This window comes from Ochlerotatus camptorhynchus, unplaced genomic scaffold (assembly GCF_037179485.1).
Source record: "Ochlerotatus camptorhynchus isolate MF236.1 unplaced genomic scaffold, CSIRO-AGI_Acam_v1.1 ptg000425l, whole genome shotgun sequence".
NCBI lineage: Eukaryota > Metazoa > Arthropoda > Insecta > Diptera > Culicidae > Ochlerotatus > Ochlerotatus camptorhynchus.
Genome location: NW_027040911.1, coordinates 326,400 through 354,300, shown reverse-complemented (window position 1 = coordinate 354,300; position 27,901 = coordinate 326,400). Strand labels below are relative to the sequence as shown.

Below are 27,901 nucleotides of genomic sequence, written 5' to 3'. Positions count from 1 at the left end.
TCAATACTTCATCATGAATTTCATTGATTGATACATATTATATTTTTTTTGCTGTACACACATTAAAGTTATGAGCAGTGGTAGAAACGGCACTAATTAGTTATGCATTACCTCGTTTAAAAACTTGTTTCCAGCAAAAGAAAAAAGCATACTAAACAAACAAACCAAATCCCTAAAAAAAAGTCTTAGCTTTTGTGAATTTTTCCTACGGATCCTTTTTTCTGCAGAATTCAATCAATTCTATAGATCTACGGAAAATTTAGTAGAACCGACATCACTGACTTCCATCTGTTTTGTTTTTATTCAACACGGAAAAGCAACTGGTGAAAAAATGGCATGAACGAGGGATGCTCTAGTTGCACATCAAGGCTTGGGAATGTGGATGATAGATGGTGCTAGTGCGCATGCAAAATACACTTGACGATATTTTTTGAAGAATTTGCTTCGAAGAGTTATGTCTGTTTGTCTGTGGTAACCTTTTTTGCTGTTTTATTTAAGTATTCCCCGAGCAAAGGATTACACCAAATTGATAACAAGTTCTGATACCCTCTCTGAAAGCCAACATAACAAAAATTATAACAAAATAATACTTCTGAGATATCACAAAAATAACTTATTTAGTTATCATTGATAACAAATTTTGTGATCCATGTTAATTTTTTCAACAAAATTCCAAATTATTTTATCGATTTGGTATTAAAGCCTTACGCTGATAACTGAAATATGATTGGCAGTGTTTTTTTTTTCTCACCATGTGGAATATTTGAAGTTTTGAACTAACCTTGCATCATTTCATATTCTTTCATGATATCAACTGATAACAAAATAAGTCGAGGTTGATAACTAAATTAGTTATGCGATAACAACTGAAAACAAATTGATATCTGAATAACAAGACATGTTTTCAAGATGATATCAGATTGTTATTTTACTTTGCTCGGGTCCGCTAACACTTTACTCAATTCATTGTTTATTATTAGTTAGGTAAGTTCCGATTCTACACGTTGTAGTTTCATTTTTATACCTGTGAGCTTGACGTTTTTACCTAGGGGGTGAGTACTTAAGGGGGTTAGATTTTGATAAGTCTTTAGTGGGAATGACACTGATGAAGACTGCAATTCCGTAGAAGTTCAGGAAACTTTGTAGAATTTCACGAAACTTTGCAAAAAATCACCGAAAATCCTAAAGGTTTAAGAAACATTATAATAGTGCAGTGAACTTTGTAGAAGTTTAGCACAGCAGGGCTGGTAGCGATCACTGCTGTCAAAATAGTAATTTTAGTGACCATGTTGAAGAAATAAGTGACCAGAATTTTTATAGTTTTAAAAATAGTGACTAAAAAGTGACCTAAGAGAAGGAAAGTAGTCGTTAAGATGACACATCAAATAAATGTTTGATGTTTTAGACTTATTCAATTGGGTTCTTTAAGGGTATTGAGGTAAATGTATATTCGTAATCTTCATTAAAAATGGAACCCAAACCCAAAATTTCATCAATTTTGGTACACTGGAACTATTTTAAATAAGTGCGATTACATTTGCAAAAATCACCTTATTAGCGCCCCTCGGTGTCACTTTGTATGGGAGCGAGCTGTCAGTTTGTCAGTTTAGTGTCAAACAGTGAAGTTATTATTTTGCTTTAAATCTTGATTTAAAAATCGAGATAAAAGTGTATGGGTTCGAAAAAAATATCGCTGTGCTCAAAAAACGAAGCTCTTTCAGATGATATATTTTTCAAAATTAAAGAACCCAATTAGTATCGCATAAACACTTATGTACGATATGAACCTTTAAAGCGAAAGATTCAATAGAAAGTGTATGAACAAACCCACGATATTAGCGAAGACAACAAATCCAGAATACTGGCAACTCTTCCATTTTCTCATACGAACGCTATGAGACAGGTACAATCGCGTCATCTACCGCTCAAAGGTAAATGCTTCGAACGAATTTGATAGCAAAGATTACATCCTCAGAAGAATGGTTTGTGTATTTGCTCAATTTTTTATGCGTTGCGGAAGCCCTAATAAACCCCTAATAAACAAGTACCATAAACGAACTGTATCCCGGATGGGTAAACTATCCAACAAATGGTTTGGATGATACCCCGAACACGTCGTTAAGCTCTCTTTTATGGTTATTTTTATTAGGGACCTTCATTCAATTGCAGCGCTATTGTATCTGTCGCTTGGATTCTGGCAAAGTTGCCAGTCTTCTTGATATGAAGTCTTTGGTATTAGTCAAGGTGTCTACTAACTGCAAACGTCTGGAAAACTGGGAATCCTCAGGACATTTTATTTTTCCTTACAATACCTGGAAGTCTCAGAGAATTTTGTCATTTTCTTACTAAGGATATTTTAAAGAAAATAATGAGTTTTAAAATAAAAGAATATAATTTTTCTCGTTATTTACATTCACACTTTGAACTTTATAAATGCACAGTAAATTAATCATCAGTATAAAAAAGACAGGGCCGAAGTGTCCCTAATTTGGGCCCATACATAAATTCAGCAATCGACTAAATTTTCAATAGCAACCAAAAATATCCATTAGTAACGTCCCAATAACGCGTTCATCTGGATAAAATTGATTAATAGCAGATTTTTAGCGATGGGCCCAATCTTAGATCCATTGGCCACCATTAGAGACATTTCCCCTATCTAAGAAATTTCAAATTTGAAATAGCTCTAGACCGACGGGGACGACTCTATCTACGATGCAGAAAAGATTGTGTTTTGATGTGGCTAGCTGCACGCATGCTGAGTAGTTAGAAAGAAGATTTGCTGCAAAAAGATGATGCGCGATGCAAGCAGATGCGAGAAATGAAAGAAGATTTTTCGAAGATTGATTCGCTAGTGTGAGATTTTTTGAGCATCTAGAATTGAGATTTAGATGTGTCGCCCTCCTCGCTCTGGACTTTTAAGGTATAATACTTCAAGAAATTTTCAAAAATCCGGAGTCAAATGCCATGCACAGTTTGAAAGGCTCTTTAATTTCTAAGGACTTCATTCCAAGGGAGTTCTGGGAGAAAAAATCTTTCAGAAAAACATAAAATGCAATCTGCTTTCAAGATAGTTCTGAGGAATTTTAGATGAAGCCTGATTGTTATGAGTAGAATTTCAAGAAACCCTGAACTGAATTAAAAGTAAATTTTGATGCAAACTATAGGGAATTTCTGAGGAGCACAACTCCTGTAAACTTCAAAGGAAAATTCCAAGGGGAATTTTGAAGATAATTTCATAAAGTTTGTGGGAGAAAACGAATCCCGAGCATAAGTCCTTCGATTTTTTATAGAAGTTTAGTATTACAGAGCAGGAGGATTACAATTAAATCTGAGAATAACTCCAGGACATCTTCAAAGGAATTCGTTAAATAATTCAGAAGATTTTTCCAATCAAATTATGAGAAGAAATCTAAGGAATTTGTGAGAAGAAATGCCAATGAACTCTTAGGAGACTTTCAATGTGAGTAGAATTCCAAGGGTAGGAGTGAGATTCAAAAGGAAATCTGAAATGAATTTTTAGGAATATTTCAATGAAAATCTCCGTTGAATATGAAATGGACTATACTGTGGTCTTCAGAACTACTTGAAAGTTCCCAAATGTTTCCTGAAGTTAATGAAACTGCCTTGAAGTTCTTTTGTAGTTTAAGAAACCAGCCTGAAGCTCACAATATTTGTCATCACATTCTTAAACTTCCCTGAACTTTATAGGACTTCCTAAAGTTTCACCAATTTTCCGAACGATCATGGATCTCCTCTAAAGGTTTAACAATTCGCTGAAGTTCTCTAAACTTCTTTAAAATTGATGTGACTTCTCGAATGTTAAAGACACTGCTCTGCGGTCCTGTGTTCTTTTCTGAAATTATCAAAACTTCTCTAAAGTTTTTGCAGTTATCATGAAACTTGTTGACTTGCGCTAAATTTAATTGAGCTGCCCTAAAAATGTTTAAGCTTCCGTGAACTTCTTAACTTATGCGAAGGCCTCAACTAACTTTTCAACGTCTCTGAAGTTATCTGAAAATCTGGGAACTGCTTTAAGTTTCCCACAAATTTTCTGAAACCAATGGAACAGACCTCCCCCTGAAATTCCTCCAATTTTCGGAGCTTACTAAACTTCTTTCAAATGCTCCCGCATTTTGCTAATGTTCATAATAATTCCTGAAGTTCGCGGATCTCCCCTTAAGCTCCATAAGGTTTCATTTCTATGAAGTTCTAGAAATAATTCCGTTAAGCTTTCGAAGGTTTTCTAAATTTCTGGAACTTTTGTGCTCCCAAAATTTTCATGGAATTAGAACGTTCTCAATATTTTTCTGAAGTTCATGAAATTTCCTCTAAATTATCGTCAATAATTTAAAGCTTCTTCAATAGTCTAGAGTTTCCTGGTGTTATTAAAACTGCCGAAACGATTACTGAATTTCTTTAAAGTTCTAACTTTACTGAAATTAACTGATTTGCATTGACGTTTCAACAATTTTCCTGAACTTATCTATGCTTACCTGAAAGTCTCTAAATTTGTTTGATAATCCGGCCAATTTTCTGTATATATTCATAATTCCCTGACGCTTCTGACGTTTTCGGATCAATCATAGAAGTTTCGGAATACCCCATAATTCCACGGAACTCCTTGTAAGTAGCTGCAAATTTGCTTAAATTAATGGAACTATTTTGAAGCTATCTGATCATCCTTGAGGTACTCGGAACATCGCTGAATATCATGAAACTATTTAAAACTATCTAAATTTATTAGGCGGTCTCTGGAATTTCTTTCAGATATCGCTGCTTGCTAAAAGTTCACAGGAACTTAGTTGATGTTCCCTAATCAACATAGCTAATTTTTTGCATTTTTTCAAGTTCTTGAAATCTCCATGATTTAACATTTTAAAAATACTCTCACGTTTTCCGGATGTTCATATAATTTTTATCACGTTCCAGAAATTATCTCGGAGCTTTGCTGAAGTTTCCGGAAATTCCTTGAGTTTCTCAAAGCTGCTTTAAGGTTTCTACAATTTCCTTGAAATTATTTGAACTGCTCTTTGATTCTCTGATTTGTCTTGATATTCTCGAAGCTTCACTGAAGCACTCAATTCAATTGAAGATCTCGCTTCTGCTGGGAAATAAATGGAATTCCCTTTAACACCTTTAAATTTCCCTGAAATTGTTTGGATTTCTGTGAAGTTCCTGAAATATTTCTGAAGGTCTCTGTGCTTCCCTGAAATTCTCGGAGCATCTTAAGGGTTCTCGTTTTTTCAGCACATCATGAAAGTATCCTGAATTTTAAAAAAATTACGATTATAGATCTTTAAACTGATCCAAAAGTCTGGACTAAAGTTATGGGAACTGCTCTTAAGATCTGAAATTCCCCAAAGATCTCTAGATCTAGCTTTTCTGAGGTGCTAAAGTTTTCTATATTTCCAGAATTTGCTTGACACCTGTGAAGTTCTCTGAAATTATAGGAACTTCATAAAAGTTTCTGAAAATTTCCGGGTGCTAAAAGAACCGCTTTGAGGTTCTTAAAGCTTCCAATAAGTTCCCCATATTTTCAGCGTGTTAACTTCCCTTATGTTCTGAGGAATGAAAGGAAATGCTATTAATTTCAGTGAAGCTTTATAAACAAAAGCTTCACTGAAATTAATAGCATTTCCTTTCATTCCTCAGAACTCCTCAGAACTTCTCCAAATCCAAGAATAAAATGGATTGGACTATCAGATCCTAGACATTGTAAGAAGAATAATCAATCTTGAAATAAGTTCACGCTAAAAAAAAGTTGAAAATAGTGACTGATTACAAGAAAAAGTGACTTTTAGTGACCTTCCAAGTAGCAATTTGCGTTCTGAAGACCATGATTTAGACTTGTAGAACACTATAAACCCACGATAAAACTTGAAGTGTTGGCCTTAAAAAAAGAGACTTTTTAGTGACTGGCTTGAAAAAAGTGACTCGCTACCAGCCCTGTCACAGGGAATTTTGCAAAAGATCAGGAAATTTCGAAAAACTCCGGCAAAAATTGTAGAAGTTCGGTAAAATTTGACGATGGTTAGGTAATTTCGTAGAAGCTCAAGAAATTTCGTATCAGTTTAGGAAACTGTGTAATTTTGCGAGCTTTATTTCGTCAATATGTTCAGGAAAATTTCTAGGAAAGGTTCAGATTATTTCCGGAAGTCGGTAGAAGTTGCCTATGGGGTTGTACGCAATGGTGACGTAGGACTACGTGGTCTTATATAATAAATCTTATTTGTTAACTGCAGCAGGAGCTTCTGCTTTGTGTAGGAACAGGAATTTGAGCGGGGTTCTCTCTGTTTATACTCTTTAGTATGACGCGCTTGACATAGATGGCCCACAGCGACTCACGAAGAGCTACTGATTCCGATCAATAGCGGTGCGGCTTCTTCCTCCTTCTATGGATGCTTATGTGGGCTGCAGCTTGTTGCTTGCAGGCAGCCTTTCGTTGTGTACTGGAGAACAGAGCCACTCACCTCGCGGTGAATGATTAAACACCGTTTGGTGAGACCGGATGGAATTCAACTTTGAAATCTGTGTTAGGGAAATCGCTTTTCGCAGGTAACCGGTGATAATTTTAATTATCAAAGCAACAGTTGCACATTCGTGCAATTTTCAATTGTGACATTTTGAAAAATGATGAAGTCTTAAATTTCTCCACTTATTCAGGGGACTTTGTTGATATTGATGGATTTTCGATGAGATATCGATAAAGTTAAGAAATGTTCTGAAGATCTGCAACTGTTCAACATGCTTGGCATACACAGTTTTGCTCATTTGCTAATAACTTTGCACAGAGTTGACAAAACATAGTTCTGTTTGAAGTAGTCGATAGAATAGAGCTTAAGCTTTTTATAGATATGTAAAAAAAGAGATTTTAATTTTAGTAATAAACTGTATTTGATTTTGCGTTGCAAAAATGAAGTGAGAAATGCTCACTGCACATCTCGGACTTTAAGTGTAAAAATTCATTTGTGTTGATTCAAATGATAAGATTTACCTACTCTTTGCATGTCGACAGTAAACTATGATCCTAATCTATCAATTACTTTAAAGGAATCTAAATTTCACCTACTGAGTTAAAAGTTATTAACAAATAAGCAGTTGGTGTGTACAACTGTGCATGCCAAGCATGCTGTTCAAACATTCAAAAGACGTCTTTCAAACATCCTTCCATGACGGAAGTTTGATGAGAGAGTATTTAAAGCAGTGATTACGTGACAGAAGCAGACCACTCTCGATGTGTGTCACGTGATCGTCTGTTTACTCGGTAGTCTGTGGTCTTCCTCATTGTTCTTCATCAGCAGTTCTTTCGGTCGATGCGTCGTCGACTGGCAGTATCACCAACGGGAGGCAGAGTGCTGCAATGGAAGCACTCTGCCTCCCGTTGGTGATACTGCCATACAATGAAACCACTGGAAGTGGATCCCGTTTTGATGGAGGAGGCTTATTGGATAGCGGAAGATAAAGTGTGTATTGTGTTGTACCCTTTGACTATAGTTTTATAATGTTTTGTATAGTAAACAAGAATCCTCGGCTCTGTAAAGTTAATTAGATTGAGCCTTATCAAATAAATCAATAAGCAAAAGAAAAAGGTATATAAAGGATATACAGCTGGTCGGAGATTTAAAGCCCTCTGGATATTTTTCAAGACTTCAGGTTGATCAATTATTATTCTTAAGATATTCAACTGATCTTAACATTCAAATGGCGTCACCAAAGAGTCTCCCAAGATTGCTGTTTGATCAGATATTAGTGAATTCAGTTTGATCAGGAAATCTGAAGATCTGAAACTGGTCAACCATTCAATTGGCTCTCTCAAGATAGCAGGTCGGTCAGGAAGTACTTAATCCAGCTGATCGAAGATTTTAATAAAGTCATCTGGATATTTTTCAAGGCTTCAAGTTGATCAAGTATTATTGTGAAGATATTCTCCCAAAACTGCACGTTGGTCAGGAAGTATTCAAACGATCTCCAGCTAATCGAAGATTTTAGTGAAGTCCTGCGAATATTCAAGTGGATCAAGTTTATCAAGAGTATCACTTAACCTTTCTAGCTTAGATGCTTCCAATGTGGTTAGTCATCATATAATTACCAAAAACGGAACGTACGGTACGGTATGTCCACGTTTCATCAATTTATTTGATTCTGAAGCATCGCGCTATGTTTTCTGAATCATCTTGCCCCTTAAATGCTGCACAGTAGGCCTGACCGTTTTGGTATGTGTGACGCATCTTCGAAGTGAAACATATACAAATAGACAATAAACATGATGAAGTTATATGAAACATTATCCAGGATGGTTGCAAGAACTGGCTATGTTGGTGTTAGATTAGATTAGATTAGAAATTAAGTTTTGCTCAACTAATTGATTGGTACGTTTTTCATCTAAATTAGCGAAAAAGAATGGAAAATCCACGCTTCTCTCAACAAGATTCGAAACAGAGAATAAGTTGTAGAGAATTGATGCGCGATCAAGTTTTGAAATATTGATGCATTTATTGAATTTTGTCACAGTCAACTGAATGTCATTTTGGATAAGATTCTAAAGGGAGACATCAAGGTTTATAGCTAAAGCTTAAAACACATCTTATTAGGAGCGGCGCCTGTGGTGCAGTGGTAAGCATGATTGCCTTTCACCCCAAACGGCCTGAGTTCAATCCCAGTCGGCGCCGCCGGGATTTTCTGAGGCATAAAATCTCTGATCACGCCTTCCTTCGGCGTTGGTCCACGGTCCATGAGTTTTTGATGGGTCGATAGGTCCAGGTGTGGGAGCTGTCTTCCTGGCGTCGGTAGGATTGATACTCAGGCTGTGAACCATTTGGCGAGTTAAATTTAACTCGTGGTTAAAAGTGACAATTCGAAAGTTATTTTCTATGTTCGAAAATCCCCGTGCTGTCGATCGACCGGTTTTCGAGCCAAGGTTGTCAAAATTTAACTTCTTGTCTGTCAGAAATAACCACACTCGGATAGCAGGGTTAATCAATAACTTTTGATCTTTTCATCCAAATGGTTCAGAGCCTAAATACTTTATTACCGGTAATTACACCATGCTTAGCTGCAAGATTAAGAATTCGCTCATACTGCCTTGAATTTACATACCCATTTCGCAAAACATCAGTAGAATTGTACCACCATATCGCGACGGACAAATATTTCACTCCCCGTCCGAGCTCCGTTGCATCCATGACGTGTTCGCTGCAGCTTATTATTGCATTCAATAATGTGCTTAGACAGCACAGCTATCCGAGAGGGGAAATGTGCATACATGCAAGCGACTCGGCTGTGATCTAGGCTCACATTCTAGCAAGAGAAACAATAACATGTACGACACAGCTGAGCTCTGTGAACTATTGTGGTGACCAGTACCAAGTTCAGAAAAGAGGCCAATAAAACTTTCGACGCTTATCTCTCTGTCTATCGGGCCGAACCGAGGTTCATGTATTCACATTTTTATCTGTAAACCCTACCGAAGACCGAGCCGCTCCACGCCACCACATGGAAAGCAAAAATCTAATCTTTATCCGCATTCGCATACGTTATGGGAAGAAAAACCCCTCTATGCTGAGCTTGTGTAGCTGAAGGTGATATCAACGGAGCAGCAGAAACTTACCGAATTCGAACATCCAACCAGGAAGTGGAACAAGAGCGAGAACCTATTTTCGATGTCGTTCAAATGTTTGCACTTGTCGAACCGTATCGGTAGCTCTTTTCGGTATATCACTTGAACACTTTTCACACCACCTTGGGGGACAGTTCCCTAGTTCGCGAAAAACGACAAAATATGCTTCAATTATGAAACATGTGTCAAACAAACTCTCTAAACCGTGGAAGATGATATAAATCGACTTCTTCCTATCTCTATCACCGTAGCCGTAGCGAGGAAAATACACACGAGACACGAGCACAATATGTTTTGCTGTCCAACAACAACAACAACAACAACAGTACTCTCGTTTTCTTCTTGGCCAACTTGTGTCTGTGCGATGTACGAGCGAGGTATTCCCTCAGTTTAGTTCATCGTTTCACTGTCTCAAATGTCACGGTTAGGGCGGTTCATTTTTATCCACAAAGAGTAATCTTCCTCATGTTTTAACTGCAGCAAAACTTGACTGAACACAGCTGTCGCATATCAGAACTCGGAACATGCTACCGAATTTGAACGATTCGTCTTGCAAATTTACGGGGCTCATTCTCAAATCATTCTCAAATCTCACGCTTTGAGCCCACGCACTCACAACGCAACAAATTCACTCCTGCTTAAAAATCATAAAAACCGCTCAAACGTCAATTGATAGCATGCACAAGCAGCGTTGCTAGTATTCCAGATTTATCTGGATTTTACAGATTTGCAGTCGTCTTGCCATATCACGTTTATTTCCAGATTTTTTTTAAATAGGGTAAATGTCGGCTTCGGCACCTATTGACTGTTTTCGGCAACCAAAATTTAAACGTTAATTTCACTATGTTTTACCATCAACACACTTCCCTGAATGTATCCAAATGATTCTTTAGTCTTTCAGCTTCAATCTGATTATATTTGTAGGACCGAGCAATCCTGTTATGCCAGATTTTTCTTCAAATGAAGCATACGTACTACAAAATGGGGCTGATATCGAGTTGCCGATAATAGAACAGCTGGTTAACACGCAGTTCTAATGGGAAGGTTGCCGAAGAAAAAGAGGCTGCCGACAATAGTCACACTCACCTGAGAAGTTTAGAGCGTTGTAAAAACGCTTTCAAACAGTTTTGAAGAATTCTGTCGATTGGAATGGATAGAGAAGCAAGCAGCAGATTAATTGAAACAAACAGACACGTCATATATGTGCGTGACGCTGTGAAAATGCTAATAGAAGTGCGGACGCTGCTTAGATTGACGAGAATACGTAAATTCCCCTATGTTCCAGATTTTTAAAATGTGTTACTTTATAAATATCACTGCAATTAATGGACCCTCTAATCAAAAAATAAAAAGCCAAACTTAATACTTTAATTACTGAAGGCCATCAACGTTGGACATAATTGCAACATCATACATGAAGTTGTTACAACATGTTTGCAATGGGTTGCAGAATCATGAAAATTGAGACATTCTCTAAATATTATTGGCTGTCAAAAATCTTCAATTTTTCAAAAATATCGAGCCAGGATTTTTTTTTATTTTGAAATTTAGTTTAGGTTTTGACTATAATTATTTCCACTTTGGAATCCTGGAAGGAATTTTCCTAATTTTAGAATTTAGAGAAATCGAAAACTGTTCAGAACTGAAAACAATAAATTGAGCTTTGGAAAATTCGCAAGGCTTTTGAATCTAGACAACCACCAGGACATTGAAGTATGTTCGTGATATTTTTGAGGATAATTAATCAGATTTTTAAATAGAGTTTAAAAGTACCTGTAAATATTGAGTTACCTTAGCAGTCTGAAATACTTAAGAATTCTGAATTGCCCTAGATTTCAGAATTTTAAGGTTATTCAGAAAATAGTTTACAGTGAAGTGTAGGTATGCAGTCTGTACAAAACCGAATTCCGACGGAACACGGAGACAAGGAAAAAAACCGACGATGTCACTTTGCTAATTCAACTTTTTAATTTTCTCTGTTTTTTTGTTGTTTACAGTTCGATGGTTTTACATGTTATGTTTTTGGAAGGAAAAAACATGTGCTAATCGCTTCTGCACTGACAGATGGGTGCAAGGTAGATGCGGATGTGGTGTACGATTAGAATTGGGGGCTCTCGCACCGGAACATCCTCCCCCGCCTTGAGGCCACGTGCCTCAATCCGATGTCAAGATACAGACCTTCTGTACCGGGTGCTGGTACTGAGCTTGACCACGCCGCAAGGTAACAGTCCGGACGATTCCAGCTGCATCTGGATGAAGCTTAACGATGCGTGCCAACTCCCATTGAGCCGGCGGAGCGTTCTCATTTTATACCAACACCAGTTGATCCTCTATAACATTCGTTTCCGTAACTCGCCATTTAGTACGCGGTTGCAGCGTAGCCACATATTCGTCCCGCCATCGCTTCCAAACTTCGTCGGAGTATTTCTGCACAAGCTGCCATTTATCCAGGCGGTTGGACGGGATATGCTGCACATCAGGTTCCGGAATGAGATTCAACGGTTGACCAATCAAAAAATGACCGGGTGTCAAAGCTTCGTAACTATCAGGATTGCTCGATAGTGGACAGAGGGGTCTTGAGTTTAGGCATGCTTCGACTTGAGCCAAAATCGTTGCAAGTTCTTCGTAGGTGAGTGCTTCCGAACCAAGTACTGCCAAGAGGTGCTTCTTGACGCTTTTAACAGCTGCTTCCCATATTCCGCCTCGATGCGGAGAGGACGGAGGGTTGAAAACCCATTTGATGCCCAGATTTAAGAGGAAATGTCCTGCTGTCTTACTGTTATTCTCCAGAGTACGTTGCAATTCGTGCAGCCAACGGTCGGTACCCACGAAATTTGTCCCATTATCGGACCAGATTTCGTTTGGATATCCGCGTCTAGCGATGAATCGCTTAAGCGCGGCGATGAACACATTGCTTGAGAGATCACTGGCAACCTCCAAGGCAGGCTGTCCATGAGCTGATTGGCCGTGTGTCCCTTCATTCTTACGCATCGAATACAGCTTTAAACTGTTCGTCGTACTGCTACCTGTAGTCCGATCACCCAGTACTGCTGATTTACTGTAGCTGTAAGCAGAGTGGGCCCCGCATGGAGATTTTGCAGATGAAGTTCTCTCAGAAGAAGTTCTCTCAGAAGAAGTTCCGTTACTCGATGGTCACGTGGGAGAATGATCGGATGTTTCACATCGAATGAGTAGGGAGAATTCTGAAGACGGCCTCCCACGCGCATCGTTCCAGTATTGTCCAGGAAAGGGTGTTGTGCTGACAATCTGTTCTTGGCCGGCAACTCCTTTTCCTTTGCGAGTAATTCCATTTCCTGCTTGTACACATCGAATTGTGCAGTTCTAGCTATCTGCGCCTTTGCCGCATACAGTTCGCCGGGTGTCAGCGTAGGTTCACATTCCATTCCCTTGGTAGCTTGCACAAATCTATTTACATACGCAAGTGCTCGAACAACCAAATTGAAGCTTGATCGCCGTTCAATCAATTCCCGCTCGACGTCGTAGTTGTCTCGAGTAGCTTTCGGATTGGTATGCAGTACCTTGAGTTTCCGCACTTCCAAAAGGTTTTCATCGTCGACTGGATCGTAGGGTTCAGCATTCCAAAATTCTTCATCCTTGCATAACCACTGCGGTCCGTTAAACCACAAATCAAACGATACAAGTTCACCTGGAGTTAAACCACGAGATGCACAATCCGCTGGGTTGTCTTGACCGCTCACGTGGTTCCAGCGATCACGACCCTTGTCTTTGCAGCCACCAGGTTCACCAAAATGTTTCCTTCTACCGCATTTGTCCTTGACTTGCCCCGATTGGAGAATAGCAAGAAAGACATCCGAACCCAAAATTATATCGATTGGCCCCGGCTGGTTGAATGCCGGATCCGCTAGCGTTTCCTGAATCTCCTTCTCCAACAGCTTCGTGTTCACCTCGACGCGTTGAGCAGGCAACGTTGACGTCAGCTTACCCATTACGAACGCACTAGTTCGTAGAATTACCGTTTCGTTGAACCGATTTGCCATGATAAGCTTTACGACTCCACGAGTTGTCCCTGCATGCTGCTGCCCTAGTCCAGAGACCGCTACTTTTCCGCTTGTACGAGGAATACTGAGTTTGTTGACGCAGGCTTCTGTGATCAATGATGCTCCAGAACCCGAGTCAATCAAAGCACGAACCTTCAAAAATCCACCGTCGATGGTTTGCACATTGACAAGCGCTGTCGGTAGTATAAACGCTTCCTTCATTAGTTCTGGTGGAACCTGAGCCACCAGTGAGTTCACTACAGGATCTGAATCTTGCGCTCCTTGTACAGACTGCTTCGGCTCGGTAGAACATTCTTCATGCTGATCTGATCCATCTCCCTTTGGGCACAATAGCGTATGGTGCCGTTGTTTACAGTCCGCATTGCGACACACCGATTTCGAGGTACACACTCTCACTGAATGCGAAGGACGTAGACAGTTATAGCACAACTTCGCCTGTTGTACTAGTTCACGTTTGCACTGTAGGTCCATCTTTTTAAAATCTTCACACAGATAAATCGGATGCTCACTGGAGCATTTCGCGCACTTTTGTATCACTGAGTTCGTATACAACGACTGCATCCTTTTCTCCGGCTGAGACATCTTCTTCACAGGATCCGCTGCATGCTTCGAAAAGGCCATACAGGTTTCCAGCGCGTCGCACCGGTTGTCCAAAAATTTCAGGAACTCCTCGAAGAACGGATTCTCAACGTCGATTATCTTTTGAGCCCACAAGGATCTGGTATCCTTATCCAGCTTCTCCAACAACAGGTGGATCAGCCACGGATCTCGCTGATTGTACTCCTCTCCCAGAGCATTTAGTTGTCGAACAACCTCATCCGAAGTTGTGACCAGTTTGCATAGGCTTGCGGTAGTGGCGGTGTTGACCTCAGGCTGGTCAACGAATTCACGAACAAGAGCAAAAACCGTATATTTTTTCTTGTCGTAGAAGCTTGAAAGAGCCGCCCACGCTTCCTTGTAATTAGCGTCCGATATTGGGAATGAACTTACCAGACGTTTGGCATCACCCGCCAGATACGACACCAAGTACTGCATTTTCAACGAATCGCGCAGATCGTTGCGTACGTGGATTATCTGCTCAAAAATATCCTTGAAGGCTCTCCAATTCTTTCGCTCACCATCGAAAGTTGGTACACTGATCGGAGGAAGTCGCACATTTAGGAGGGGTGCATGATTCGACACCTGTTCTCCTCCAGCTGGATCCACACCACGACCATTATACGCGAAATTTCTACTGCTGCTTGCCATCGATTGGTTCACCATCAATGCTCGCTGAGTTTCCAACAGCATTTGCATCGCTTCCCGAAGATCTCCGGTAGAACCAGCCACCAATCGGTAGCTTGCAGTGGAGCCCCGATTTGAACTGGTGACGGAACCTTCCTCGTCGCTTTCGTTGTTGCCCTGGGAAATGTACCGCTCAAGGGCATCCTTCGCTCGATAATAGTACGTGTTGAATTCCTCCCGAAAGTTATGCACCGAGGTAATTGCTTCCGGGTCCGTTTGATTCTCCTCTATCTCGCTTTGCGTCTGCCGGAATTTTATTGCGAGCTCCTTAAGCTGCTCGAGCCGATCTTCCACTTCCCCATGCGATGCATTTCGCTCGTGGATTGTTTCGGCTGCAGCTGACTCCCCCTTCATTTGCACCAACTGAGCATTTCTACGACCGATCAACTTATCCATCACGATTCGCGACGTTATCCGACGACGAAGGACCAAATGTACAAAACCGAATTCCGACGGAACACGGAGACAAGGAAAAAAACCGACGATGTCACTTTGCTAATTCTCGCGTCACTTTTCAAATAGACCAATGTAACATATCCACCATTTTGAGAAAATCGAAGTTGAAGTTCGACAGATTATTATTTTAACTGTTTAAAAACAATACATTTTGCATGACTATTTTTAATGTAGTCAGCATATAATAACGTTGAAAATTCAGAAGAAACGGTAAAATCACAATTTTACTTTGAATTTCATGCTACAACATAGAAAAAATCACATAGGACGTTTTGACAAGTCGAGTTGTACATCGGACATGTTACATTGGACGATTTTTCTCAATGACATAATCAATTAGTGTTACATTGGACGTTTTGTCCACATGATACTAGATTCCCTTTCACAGATTTCAGAGTATAGTACCTAACTTTAGATTGGCCCCGCCTTTGGAAAATGAGCACCAATCATGTTAGGCAGTCCGAATGACCGAAGTAACAATCAAGTAACCATCATTTCAAACTGTACATTGGACAATTTTTGATCAATGATTATCTTAAATAAATGAAAGTAAATTTGGATGGATGTTTTTGTATCACATACAATGAAAGAAGAGCAATAGTTTGTATCGCTTAACTCGATTTGTTTACATTTGTTACATTGGTCTATTTGAAAAGTGACGCGAGAATTCAACTTTTTAATTTTCTCTGTTTTTTTGTTGTTTACAGTTCGATGGTTTTACATGTTATGTTTTTGGAAGGAAAAAACATGTGCTAATCGCTTCTGCACTGACAGATGGGTGCAAGGTAGATGCGGATGTGGTGTACGATTAGAATTGGGGGCTCTCGCACCGGAACACAGTCTGTGCAACCTTTGATTGAAGTTAAGACGGTATAAATTGTCTTTTGCTAACTCTGATGACAATTGCATGGAGATTTTGTCAAGGAAGGAAATAGTTGGAATTCGGAAGAGAAATCATAGAAAATTCTTAAGATGAAACTTAAGGAGAATGCTGATATGAATCGTGAGAATAATTTCAATGGAATGCTGTCCAATGTTTCTATGGAGATTAGGTTTTATCAAGTTTTAAGAAATCTGGCAATTTTTGGGAGACTTTCAAGGTTATTTTGGCAAAGTACTTGAGTACTTAGAGTAAACTGAAGGCGGTAGGTCTGAGAAGAATGTGACGGTCATTCTGAAAAGCGTACCAAGGAAATTATTAAGAATATTCTATAGGAATTTCATAGAGAAAAATTGAGACAAAATTATGCCAATTCTTGGAATTTATTACCAGTTTGAGGGAATTGTGGAATCAGAGAGCGATTTATAAGAGATTACAAGAGATAATGCTAAGCACTCTTAGAATGTTACTGAAAAAGTTTGGATATTATCAAGATTAGTTTAGGGGAATCCAGAATAGAAGTATGATGATATTCTAGTATGATTCAACAAATTTTATGATCTGAGACCCAGGAAAATATAAATTCCAGAATTTAGAAAAAATTCAAGATACTGAGACTTTAAAAATGACGCTTTCAGACTTTCATTTTAGTGATATAATAATATTATTCTTTGGCATAAAATTATTTGTAATGGTCATGCAGTGGCGTCGCGTCCACATGTGCAACCTGTGCACGACACAGGTGTAAATGATTTAAAGAAAAACGCTTAGATTTGTATAGATTTTATGGTCACATTATAGCTGTACTTCTTTACTCCAGACCACAAGTGACCATGAATACACTATTTTATAATGTGGCTCAATTAAATCTTCGACCTTGGTTTGCTTCAAAAAGGATTGAATTCAGTTCGGATAGTCTGCCTAATCCCTAATGCATTGATTTCTAAGCATTTCGATATCACTACCATGACAAACCTCGTTAAATATTGCACCTAAAAGCGAGCTTTTTTGGGAGGCGGTGGTAAATTTGTGAATGGTCAAATGCCTGATGTAAGCCAAGCAGACCTTCTATCACTGCTTGAAACATATCACAAATTTTCCGCAATACATGGCGGTTTGCACCACTAGTTGTAATTGAAACTTTCAGCAGTCACGCGTCAAACGGGAGCAACACGGAAATAGCAGTCTGGTACGCTTTGGACGTTATCATACTTGCAGACCGGTTTGAATGTGTGAGTTTAAATTAGAAGAACATTTGTGATGTATGGGTGCCTAAAGTGTGCATTTTTGGCTGTGCACTTGGATATCTCTAGATAGAGCTGGAATAAGGGCGAATGTCGCAAGTGTAAACAAACTGAGGTTAATACATCACGTTATACTACTATTAAAATGCTACAAAACGATACTAAAAATGTTTGGACAAATAATGTACGTTCTTAAAAAAACGCAAAAAACATAAGGGCGAAACCAACTTTTTTTTACAAATTGAGTTGGCCCTTACGGCCGCTTGCTCCCATATGCATAGATGGGGCGAAACAGACATATTTCCTCCATACAAGGCGAAAGATATATTTTGAATCTTTTCACTACTCCTTGCAATTACCGGTTGGTAATCAAAATAAAACATGGTTAATCTGATCAAAATAAGCGAAAACACCCCAACACATGAATTTATCTAGAATCCAACAAACTGCAATAGGTCGATAGTAACGATAGTAACAAACCATCAGGAAAAAGAACGTAAACATTGAGGCGAAACAGACAATGTCAAAAACTAGCAGGCGAAACATAGGGGCGAAATAGCTTCTGTGAACGCAGCCGGGCGAATAACCTCAGGGCGATACAAGATACTATAAATCAAAAAGGCGCATGCAACATATTCATTTTTATCGAGCTGTAAATAAAAATAATAATATTTTTATTTATCTCACCATAATGCTAACCAATAATGTAATAATTAGGAGCAGTTCATTTCTAGGAATGGGTTTATAGTTTAAATTATATTTAATAATTTTTGTTCAAAACTTCAGGTTCATTTTTCTCAGTTCAAGCCCATTGCGACATTGGCCCTAATTCCAGCTCTATCTAGATCTGATTGCAGGCAAAGAGAGTAATGGAGAAAGAGAGCGCAAAAGCTCGCTCTAAATCTCTTGTCAGTTGTAAATCTCTCAATATTACCGATGGTTGCGGGTTGCGCCGGTGCGCCTGTCAAAACTTGAGATTCCCCTGTTTGATTCTGATGGTGTTGTTCTGATGAATAAAGAGTTGATTAAGGTTCAATTTACTATGATGCATTTTTTTTTTTTAAATTCAAAAGTAGTTTTTTTCGACGCATTATTTTAGATTGCAAAAAGCTCGCCTCATTTTGTGTAAAATATCAAAAGGAATCGAATAGTGCGAGCTTTTTGCAATCTGAAATAATGCGTCGGAAAAAACTGCTTTTGAAATTTTTCAAAAAGCATCAAAGTAAATTGAACCTTAATTCAAGTTTGCTACTCAGGGGACTTCATGAAATTTCTCTAGATTTTGCACTGTTTTGTATCAAAAAACGTTTTCGGAAGTGTTTGACGGATATTCTTCATTACACTTCAGTCGAAAAAGTTAGCCTTGTGATAAAAACGAGAATTAGTTAAGTTTTGCAATTCCTCCTACTTCGGTTAGCGTGAAAAGCGCCATCATTACCTAACGTAACATTCGAAGGGCCTATCATCTTGTGTAAACAAAACTTGTTTACACAAGATGATAGGCCCCTCGAATGTTACGTTAGGTAATGATTAATATAATAATTGAGAATATGTCCCTCGAATTCATGGAGCATTGAAAAATAAAACAAAAACTAATATGTGGTGGTAAGCTATAACGAACAAAGTATGGTGCACAGGTAAACAAATGAGACACGCGACGCCTCTGGGTCATGTGGAGTTACCCGTAGTTTAGGAAAACTGTGCGTGAGTACCACGATGTTAGGCTTTGATTCTCACTTCAGCCAGGAGAATTTTAGTTTAAAATAAAATTGCCTACTGGTCTACCGAGTGTTGTGAGTTGTATGATGTCAAGAATGAAATTGGAAGTCTGATCAATCGCAGAGTACTATTAAAATTATTTAAAACTAATAAAAATGTTAAAACATATTCTGGTACTGCAGCAAATATTAAGGACTAAATCGACTATTAGTTTTAAAAAAAATCATCCCATCAAACTTGCTTGACTCTTTGCTGCTTCAGAATCCTAAAAATATTTTCTGCAGTATTTTACCAACAATTTAAACCAATTTTGAAATGCTGCGTAATGGATAGTAAAACTTTTTGGGAACACTGTGTCAATACTTTTCTTAACTTTTGGATGATTTTAGCAATGCTAACAAGTTGGCTTTATATTTTTTTTTAACATGAATTTCATAAACATTCTGGTAGACTTTAAATAAATTCCAGATGACCATACTGACCGATTTTTACGGGAGATTGACACATCACTTTGATTTCAGTAGCATTATGTTTAAAACAGAATTTTTGGAGCATTCCAGATTTATCCAGATTTTATATATAGACTGGTCCAGATTTTTCAGAAAATGACCTGGCAACGCTGTGCACAAGCATGTTTTGTAAGTTTTCCATCGAATAGTGCAAACACAAGACTAAATAATAGTGGACAACGCCGTTTATGCATGCTCGATCCCCTAGGCGGAAAATAGAAAGGTGACACAGTAGAAAGAAGTGATAGTTTGTTTACTAAAATGAATTATGCCCATTTTGCTATGAGAAATACTCCTCGTGTTTATTAGCAAAATTCACATCAAAGGTTGATTAATTGCGTAGGAAATCAGTTTGGCACGGCATTTGTGACCAGCAAACACCTTCCGGTCGTATGAAGCAGGTCAAAAACTGTCCAAATCCGCCTATACATTTTTTTTTAATTGGGTTGTTTAGGGGTATTGAGATAAATACATATTCGTTATCTGCATTAAAAATGGAACCGAAATCCAAAATTTCATCAATTTTGGTACACTGGAACTATTTTAAATAAGTATCTACGATTACATTATCAAAAATCACCATCTTAGCGCCCCTTGGTGGGACTCAGTATGGGAGCGAGCTGTCAACGAATAGATTTAGTGTCAACGATCAAAAATTTAAATCTTGATTTAAAAATCGAGATGAATGCCTACGGGATCGATAAAAATATCGTTGTGCTCAGAGAACGAAGCTCTATCAGATGATGTACGGAAATCTGTATATTTTTCGAAGCTAAACAACCCAATTTCTGTATGGCAAAATAGTCAACTTTTCATGAACAGTAACGGCAAAGAACTCACCAACACTGGGAGACCGGGAGCTCCTGCCCACCTGTGATATTTCCCGCCTAGCTCGGTCCCCGTCCTCTAATGGGTTCTTTACGCGGTATTGAGGATAGTGCATATTCTCCCAAAATTTCATCAATTTTGGGCACTGGAACTATTTTAATTAAGTGCGATTCCAGTTGACAAAAAACCACCATCTTAACACCCCTAGTTTGTACGGCAGCGAGCTTATTTTGCTTTGAATTTTGATTTAAAAATCATGATGCAAGTCCGAGATTTAGGCGTTTAATACAGTAGGAAGAAGTGATAGTTTGTTTACTAAAATGAACTATGCCCATTTTGTTATGGCAAGTTTTGCTATAAGAAATGCTCCTCGTGTTTATTAGCGAAATTCACATTAAAGGTTGATTAATTGGCACGGCATATGTGACCAGCATACACCTTCCGGTCGTATGAAGCAGATAATCAATAACTAGCGGACCGTGCAGGCCCAAGCGCAGGAAGCGGAACGGAAACGGAAAGTTTGACAGTTTTCACAAATGACATCAAGATGCCGAACAGAAGTCGATTTGGATCTAACTAGTTTTTAATCCGACAAGTAGTAGGCTTACTCAGATCGGGCTTCTCCGCTTCCGCTGGCATTTCGCTTGGGCCTTGAGTACTGTGCCAAGGCGGATAATTACAGGTTGGCTTGGAACTCACGGTCAGCTAGTGTTGATGAGTTATTTGCCGTTAATGAAAAGATCATTATTTTGCCATAAACGGTGCAAAAACAAAAAAGTTTACGGGCGGATTTGGACATATTCTGACCTATTCCACACTACCAGAAGGTGTAGTGCCCATAATCCATAATCAGTCCCATATGCGGGGCTGTTACAAGATTTTCTAAATTTGATCCGCGAAATCCGCGATTTCTCAAAAGAAATCCGCGACTTCAAATACTAATCCGCGACAAAAAAAACTCTTTTCATTGCCTAAAAATAGCATTTTATACTACTACATGGCATTTTAAGCTTATTGCTTATAGCATATTAGATTTTTACCTGCTCTCAACTTAATGTTCTTTGAAGTACTTTCACATTTTAATTGAGAGCTTTCTATGCCTGTACCATCCTATGCCCAAGGAAGTAGAGAAATATTCCAACCCGAAAAAATAATAGACCGGACGGGAATCAAACTCAGTCGCCTCCAGCATGGACTTGCTTTGTAGCTGCGCCTTTACCGACTGAATCGTTTGTAGCCTTTGAATTTTATTAATAACATTGTATCATCTTCAGTTATAGTATAAATTCTGAGTAATTAGTGAACACGGAGGCGAACCAGCCTCAGGCTGAAAGCATCCATAAGAAAGAAAACTTAACGTAACTTAATTAGTAAACATAATAAAACACTCTTACATTATGAGATTCTATTGAATAATACCGGCCTAGATTTGATGAAACATTATTTAAAAAATAATAAGGCATTTTCATTTGAAATGCAAATTTTCTTGAAAATTAACCTTTGCGTCTCTGACGTATTTTGCTGTCCTAAATGTTGTAGATTCAAACCAAACACCCTGCACATAATCAAATGATTACCAGAGTTTCATAAGTCACGCTTGTTGGTCACGTCGCGATTGTGTATTTACACGGTTATTCTTGGGGTCTGTTCAATGGTGAGACATTTTCATGATATTTTTTTATTTCTAATATGAACCTAACACTTTTCGTTGTCAAATCATAACCGAATCGAATATATGTGACTTTGTGGATCATGCACGACTTATTACTATGTATACCGGAAATTATAGGGGTTTTCAAATCCTCCAGAACATCAGTTGATTTGTTCTACTAGATCAACCAAGACTGCAATAATGTCTGTAGTATCGATATCCAATCAGATTCGAAGCGTCTATGTGGATCATGCATGATCTATTTCCGAGTAATCCAGATGTTCAAGGTTCTTCAAATCGTCCTGGAATTCAGATAATTTGATCTACTAGATCAACCGATATTGGGACAATGTCTTTAGTATCGAAATATTTCCATACAGATGCACTGTGTCTATGTGGATCATGCATGAAATATTGTCATGAATACCAGACGTTTTAAGATCTCCAAATCATTCTGGGCCTCATAGCCTAGTCAGTAAAGGCACGGTATTACCAAGCTGGAGGCGGCGGGTTCGATTCCCGGTCCGGTCGAGGGAATCTTTTCTCGACTTCCCTGGGCATAGAGTATCATTGTGCTTGCCACTAGGCATGGAAAATCATTTGCATTATTTTGGACATTCATTGGCATTCATTTGTCTCTTACTTTTTTCATCAACAGAATTCCGTAAAATTATGCACGAAGCTTTTGTAGGTTGTATAATTAACTACAACTTTTGTTAATAACTTGAATCTGTATCTCTCATGCATGATGAACTAGAGCGGGCAGAACATGTTATTGTTTTTCGGTGAATGTAATTTACATTCACTCAAAAACAATGATGGGTACAGTTTGCTCTGGTTCATCATGCATAAGAGATACAGATTTGAATCGTTGACAAAAGTTGTAGCTAATTATAAAATCTATAAAAGCTTCATACATTACTTTACGGAATTCTATTGATGGTAAAAGTTAGAGACAAATGAATGTAAATGAATGTATGAAATGAACGTAAATGATTTTCCATGCCTGCTTGCCACACAATATACGAATTCATGCATTGGTATTGGCATCGAAAGCTCTCAATTAATAACTGTCGAAGTGCATTTAGAACACTAAGTTTGAGAGCACGCAATAAGCTAATATGCACTAATCAATCAGCTTGAAATGTGAAGAAAAAGAAGAAGAAATCGTTCTGGAGTTCAGATGATTTATTCTACTAGATCCACAAAGCCTGGGATAAAGTCTGTAGTATCGAAATATGTCTATATATAATGTCTATATGGATAATGTTTAATTATTTCCACGTATACCAGATGATCTAGGTTCTCCAAATCGTCCTGCAGTTCAGATGATTTGTTTTACTAGATCAACAAAGCCTGAATAATATCTGTAGTATCGAAATATCGATTTGGAAATCTTAGAACATTTAGCATACACGGAAATATGGCAACTCGAAAATCAGAACTGTAACTTCACCTCTGGATGATTGAATTTAAGAATGGGACTGATATGCGATTACTTTGCTTGATGGGGCTATCTGACTTGATGATGTTTTCACATTTTTAACTATCTAAGTACGAAATTTAATCACGTAATATGAAAGTAGATGCCAATCGATAGTGGAAAACGTTGTTATCGTGAAATAGACGAAAATCCTTATGGGACTGATATGCGATTATAGGCAGTGTATGCTGTGTGTCACAAATTTCCTTGCCAAATTGATTTCCTACGCTAGTGATGTGAATTCCGCGAATAAAGATGACTGTCAAATGCGAACAATCATCGCCTACCTTGCAAAACTGGTTTCAAACGACAACAAAGCCATAAGCAACGATGGTTTGTTGATGTTTGGAACCAAATTTACATATGGAAAATCAATGAGCGTAAACAGGTGAGGCCCACTAAACTTTGTTCTTCCGCTGATTAAAAGCATGACGGAGTTTGACGTCACAATCGTCAACCGGTTAAAAGGCGGAAGAACGAAAGACTGACTGATAAATTCACTGGCCTTACAAATTTACATCGCATTGATAGATGTTCAGTAGGCGGATTTGGCAGCACATCCCTCCCATGGAATAAATACGAGGAGTGTTGATTATAACAATCATCTTAGGTCATTAACATTAACATTATTTAAAGTTTGTTTTCGATTTTGTTTAGTGTGCAGCAATTTTACAGCTGCGGTTTTGATATTTATTCTTCTTCTTCTTTTTCTCCGTCATATGAAAAAATTTATGTGGATCAGTAATAAATTGTTCCTCAAAAATGTGCTCGAATATGAAAAAAAAAATACAAAGTCTACCTCCAAGGGGTTGCCCAACTAACAATTTTAGCTGCAGATTAGCTTATACAGCCAAAAATTGGCTTATACAGCTAATTTTTGCCTGTATAAGCTAGTCTGCAGCTAAAATTGTTTGTTGGGTGGTCACTCCACACAGTGTGCCAAAAATACAGATGGGCACACCAGGGCACTTTCATTGGCAGCCATGGTTAGAAATTTTCATGACATTTAAAGTTACTGGCAACACAGTACTACATCTGCGCCTGCTCTGTGCATGTGTCAAAATGTTAATCATTGTTGTTGGCACAATCCAATTTTTGCCAAGTACCACTGTAATCTGGGGGTGATACTGGAATTCTTCCAGATCGTGCTGGAGTCGCTATCGGAAGACTTCGAGATCGGAGAACCTCCACTCAAGACGATCGAACTGTTCAAGGATTTGGTGCGGAAGGCTTTGCTGTTTCAGAACAGTTTGATCGAAGTTGGGAAGGAGGTGCCATCGTTCCGGAAGCTGATTGAAAAGCTGAAATCACAGCCGAAAGAGGTTAAGCGGAATTGTAAGATGTTGAATGGTTAGTTGTTGGGCTTGAAGTTTCCTGAAAGTCGACATCGATGAGTTGGTTGAAGGTTAGGCTTAGCTCTCGGCCACGACCCTGGAATCCCAGAGCTTGAAATAGCTTATAGGCTTGACGGAGAATAAGTCCCGGCGAAGTGTAAAGTGGCCGATGTTCTCCATGGTGCCCAGCAGTTCGGTTAGCATTTCATTATCGCGATGCTTGCAATAATCCTCGTAGAACTGATCCGAACGCAGCTTTTCGAACTCTATGAGGTACGAATTGATTATCGGTGTCCATACAAAGGCCACCATCTGACCGCAGTAGTTTTATCAGTGGTTGTTTACCATGTATGATTCCGAAAAGCTTCACCACTTCGTTGATCTTCCAACCGACATTCAGTTCTATGACTCATTCCTCATCGTAACACTCGCACCATGTTCGGAGGTAGAATCTTCACCGGTGTTTGCTTTCCTACCATCGACAGCGCCCCAGCTTTTGCAACTGTTCTCTGGCCGGCAGTGCTTTTCGTCAGAGACATCATACTTCTCTCCATTTGTCCGATTGTTGGATTGCCTGACCATATTAAACCCACCTTTACCAGGGGAGCCTGATTCCGGTTGAAACTCCCACTCGCTGGCGACGCATCTTTGAATAAGTCGATGGATTTCGGGAGAAACTCCTCCCGGAAGCGTTCATCAGAATCTGAAGAGCATCTGGACCGGTTTCCTCTGATGATGCACGCTCGCTTCGTCTACTTACCACTTTGATTCGGTGGCCGAGTTCGTTGCTCATTAGGTTCAGTGTATTCCCGTATAAGTTGGGATAAACCTTCAGGCAAGTCTGGAGACACTTTCAGAGGAAGTCAAAAGCTAGTACTGGGAGAAGTCAAAATAACATTTCAGTGGAAGCTGAAAACGCTTCCTGGAGAAAATGGAAGCCAGAAGAAACCACCTGATCTAGTTTGAAGGAAATTCCAGCATAAGCCAGAAGGGTTTTGGGGAAGTTAGAAGAGAATGAGCAAACTTGGGATCGATTACGCTTTGTAGCGTGAATTGAACAATTTGAACCACCCTAATTTCCGTTCGCTTAGCAGTCAGTCAGTCAGCCAGTCAGGTCTCAAGACTCAAGGTTTGCTTTGTATTTTCCATGAACCGATAGTAGGCCGATTCACACAGCGAGCAACTCAAACAAAAAGCTCGAAAAGAACTCATTCTCCGCCTAAAAATGACCAGACTCTGCTTCTGCTCTCACACAGAGGATAGGTGAAGCAGCATTGGGAGGAAAAAAATAGATGAGTGGAAAAAGGCCTAATCGTTTATTTCTTCATAGCATTATCCGCTAATCATGTTTAGCATAATTTGAGCACTGCCATCAGGCAGGAATGAAATGACGATAAAATCGGCAACAAACTATACGTAGGTATGTGTTCGTGTGAGCATTGTCGTCAGCCTGGATCGTATAGGTATAGGGTCACGGGATCAACATTGGGTCTTCGCTCCTATCTTGGATCTAATCGCTGAAACTCTGGGTAGATGTACACCCCTATTCTGTGTTTCGTTTCGAACGAAATTCTCATACAAAAAAATATTTTTTTGTATGAGAATTTCGTTCGAAACGAAATACAGAATAGGGGTCGTAATTTGGCTTGAATCTGTCCTTGTCAACGAGATTATGCAATCAATACAGTTCAATTGAAGTTGACTTAATAGATTCAAACGATAATTTACATGAAGATATGATTCAGGAAGCTTAGGCAATTTAGCAATTTCAAAATTGTTTTAAACTGCGAGCCTCGGATGACAGAGATTTCATCGTTATTTAGTAGTATTCGGTGAATTTGGTCGGCGACTAAATGCAGGAGACTAATTTGGTGAATTGGTTTTTCTTCCTTGAAATATGTTTACATTCTTCTCACAAAATAATCTTACAAAAGCAAAAACAAAAGTCTATCACCCTATCTGTCACACATGTAATTCACACCCAGCAACATTTCTAAACTTTGCTGTGAGCTAAAATAGAAACCTGCAAAAGAAAACTGAGCAAATCCACGCCAACTGACGAATCGATTTTACTTTACCCTCTCGGAGTTCCATGAAACTTCACATAATTCCAGAACAACATGTGAAAAGGGCGTACAAGCTTTTTGTACCCAAACCTTTGTAGGCCCTTTTCTCGCCACTCATATGACACCAACGCAAACCTTTAACATCACCGGGTAGGGGACACTTTCCCCTTCCCGATGATATTGCTGGTTTGCGTGGGCGACCCTCGGTTGGTGAGAAAAGGGCCTACAAAGGTTTGTTTACAAAAAGCTTGTATGCCCTTTTCACATGTTGTTCTGGAATTGTTCGCTAGGGGTAATTAACCACGTTTGTGCGGGAATTAGGCCATTTTGACTGTTGCCTTAGTTTTCAAAAATGGCAGCTGAAAATCTTCTAAATAAAGGAAAGCAATCAACCTTTGCAAAATGGCGTGTTCGTTATATTTCAATTAAATCGTAGCACAAACACGGCTCATCTGTTCCATGAGTGTTGTATGAGTGCTCATTGAAAAACAGCCAATATTACATGATACAAATATGCCATAGTATGTACAAGGTATTAGAACTTTGGTGCTGAAGTTCATACGGTGGAAAGCATCGAGCGGTTTTTCAGTTTAGATGATGTAATTTATCTATAATTCAATTGAATGTTATATTAATGTTAAAAAATAAAAATGATGAAAAAACATTGAACATTTGATTACAATTCAATAACAGAAACCGATACATACCAATACTATTGCAAAATAGCGTGATTTTATTTAAAAATCGCTTGAATTCTCCGTACAATTCCCAAGCAATTCACCTTAGAA

The 27,901-nt window shown here is 38.8% G+C and overlaps 1 protein-coding gene across 2 annotated transcripts in view; it reads right to left on the bottom strand.

The window, feature by feature from the left end:
• The window catches only part of LOC135711201 (uncharacterized), a 94,248-nt gene that overhangs the window by 49,598 nt on the left and 16,749 nt on the right, over positions 1-27,901 (bottom strand). Inside the window, exon 1 of one of the 2 annotated variants that reach the window (XM_065233980.1) lies at positions 9,611-9,901. The exons of the other annotated variant lie outside the window; for it this stretch is intronic. The gene's annotated coding sequence lies outside the window, so the exon portion shown is untranslated. Of the gene's footprint in view, positions 1-9,610; positions 9,902-27,901 lie in introns of those variants that run through there. 2 annotated transcript variants of the gene reach the window in all.